We start from the raw sequence: 2,500 nt of genomic DNA, 5'->3' as shown, positions 1-2,500 counted from the left end.
GCCACTTATTACATCAGAGAGAAATATAATGCAAATAAATAAATAAATAAATAAATAAATAAATAAATAAATAATAGAACATCCTTCGTATGAATAAAATATAACATCAATGAATAACTCAGTATTTACAGTCCTAACTCACCCTAACCTACTGTAACCTAACCTCCAGGACAAAACATCAACGAATCAACACATGCAGAAACTTCAACACCTCTAAAATTCAACTTTTCAAAATGTAAACAAACGAACCAACAGAGGCTGTCCCCATCTCCCGGCCATTACCTGCTTTATTTATCACTCATCGTAAGCCAGACATGTCACAACGTGGAGCCGCTTGCCTAAGGTTTCATATGCGCCTGTCTAATGATTTTTTTTTTTTTTTCATGTAGGAGGGACACTGGCCAAGGGCAACAAAAATCCAATAAAAAAAATGTCCACTGAAATGGCAGTCCCATAAAAGGGTCAAAGCAGAAGTCAGACATTGATGAATAAGTGTCTTCAAACCTCCCTCATGAAGGAATTCAAGTCATAGGAAGGTGGAAATACAGAAGCAGGCAGGGAGTTCCAGAGTGTACCTGAGAAAGGGATGAATGATTGAGAATACTGGCTAACTCTTTCGTTAGAGAGGTGGACAAAATAGGGGTGAGAGAAAGAAGAAAGTCTTGTGCAGCGAGGCAGCGGGAGGAGGGGAGGCATGCAGTTAGCAAGATCAGAAGAGCAGTTAGCATGAAAATAGCGGTAGAAGACAGCTAGAGATGTAACACTGCGGCAATGAGAGGGAGGCTGAAGACAGTTGGAGGAGAGGAGTTGATGAGACGAAAAACTTTAGAGGAGAGGAGTTGATGAGATGAAAAGCTTTTGATTCCACCCTGTCTAGAAGAGCAGTATGAGTGGAATCCCCAGACATGTGAAGCATACTCCATACATGGACGGATAATGCCCTTGTACAGAGTTAGCAGCGGGGGGTGAAAAAAAAAAAAAAAAAAAAACTGGCGGAGACGTCTCAGAACGCCCAACTTCATAGAAGCTGTTTTACCTAGAGGTGAGATGTGAAGTTTCCAGTTCAGATTATAAATAAAGGACAGACCGAAGATGTTCAGTATAGAAGAGGGGGACAGTTGAGTGTTACTGAAGAAGAGGGGATAGTTGTCTGGAAGGTTGTGTCGAGTTGATAGATGCAGGAATTGAGTTTTTGAGGCATTGAACAATACCAAGTTTGCTCTGCCCTAATCAGAAATTTTAGAAAGATCAGAAGTCAGGCGTTCTGTGGCTTCCCTGCGTGAAATGTTTACCTCCTGAAGGGTTGGACGTCTATGAAAAGATGTGGAAAAGTGTAGGGTGGTATCATCAGCGTAGGAGTGGATAGGACAAGAAGTTTGGTTTAGAAGATCATTAATGAATAATAAGAAGAGAGTGGGTGACAGGACAGAACCCTGAGGAACACCACTGTTAATAGATTTAGGAGAAGAACAGTGACCGTCTACCACAGCAGCAATAGAACGGTCAGAAAGGAAACTTGAGATGAAGTTACAGAGAGAAGGATAAAAGCCGTAGGAGGGTAGTTTGGAAATGAAAGCTTTGTGCCAGACTCTATCAAAAGCTTTTGATATGTCCAAGGCAACAGCAAAAGTTTCACCAAAATCTCTAAAAGAGGATGACCAAGACCCAGTAAGGAAAGCCAGAAGATCACCAGTAGAGCGGCCTTGACGGAACCCATACTGGCGATCAGACAGAAGGTTGTGAAGTGATAGATGTTTAAGAATCTTCCTGTTGAGGATAGATTAAAAACTTTAGATAGGCAGGAAATTAAAGCAACAGGACGGTAGTTTGAGGGATTAGAACGGTCACCCTTTTTAGGAACAGGTTGAATGTAGGCAAACTTCCAGCAAGAAGGAAAGGTAGATGTTGACAGACAGAGCTGAAAGAGTTTGACTAGGCAAGGTGCAAGCATGGAGGCACAGTTTCGGAGAACAATAGGAGGGACCCCATCAGGTCCATAAGCCTTCCGAGGGTTTAGGCCAGCGAGGGCATGGAAAACATCACTGCCAAGGATTTAATGGGTAGCATGAAGTAGTCAGAGGGTGGAGGAGAGGGAGGAACAAGCCCAGAATCGTCCAAGGTAGAGTTTTTAGCAAAGGTTTGAGCAAAGAGTTCAGCTTTAGAAATAGATGTGATAGCAGTGGTGCCATCTGGTTGAAATAGAGGAGGGAAAGAAGAAGAAGCAAAGTTATTGGAGATATTTTTGGCTAGATGCCAGAAGTCACGAGGGGAGTTAGATCTTGAAAGGTTTTGACATTTTCTGTTAATGAAGGAGTTTTTGGCTAGTTGGAGAACAGACTTGGCATGGTTCCGGGCAGAAATATAAAGTGCATGAGATTCTGGTGATGGAAGGCTTAAGTACCTTTTGTGGGCCACCTCTCTATCATGTATAGCACGAGAACAAGCTGTGTTAAACCAAGGTTTGGAAGGTTTAGGACGAGAAAAAGAGTGAGGAATGTAC

This window comes from Scylla paramamosain, unplaced genomic scaffold (genome assembly GCF_035594125.1).
Source record: "Scylla paramamosain isolate STU-SP2022 unplaced genomic scaffold, ASM3559412v1 Contig3, whole genome shotgun sequence".
Lineage (NCBI taxonomy): Eukaryota > Metazoa > Arthropoda > Malacostraca > Decapoda > Portunidae > Scylla > Scylla paramamosain.
The sequence above is the reverse complement of the archived record's forward strand: the minus strand, read 5'-3'. Positions refer to the sequence as shown.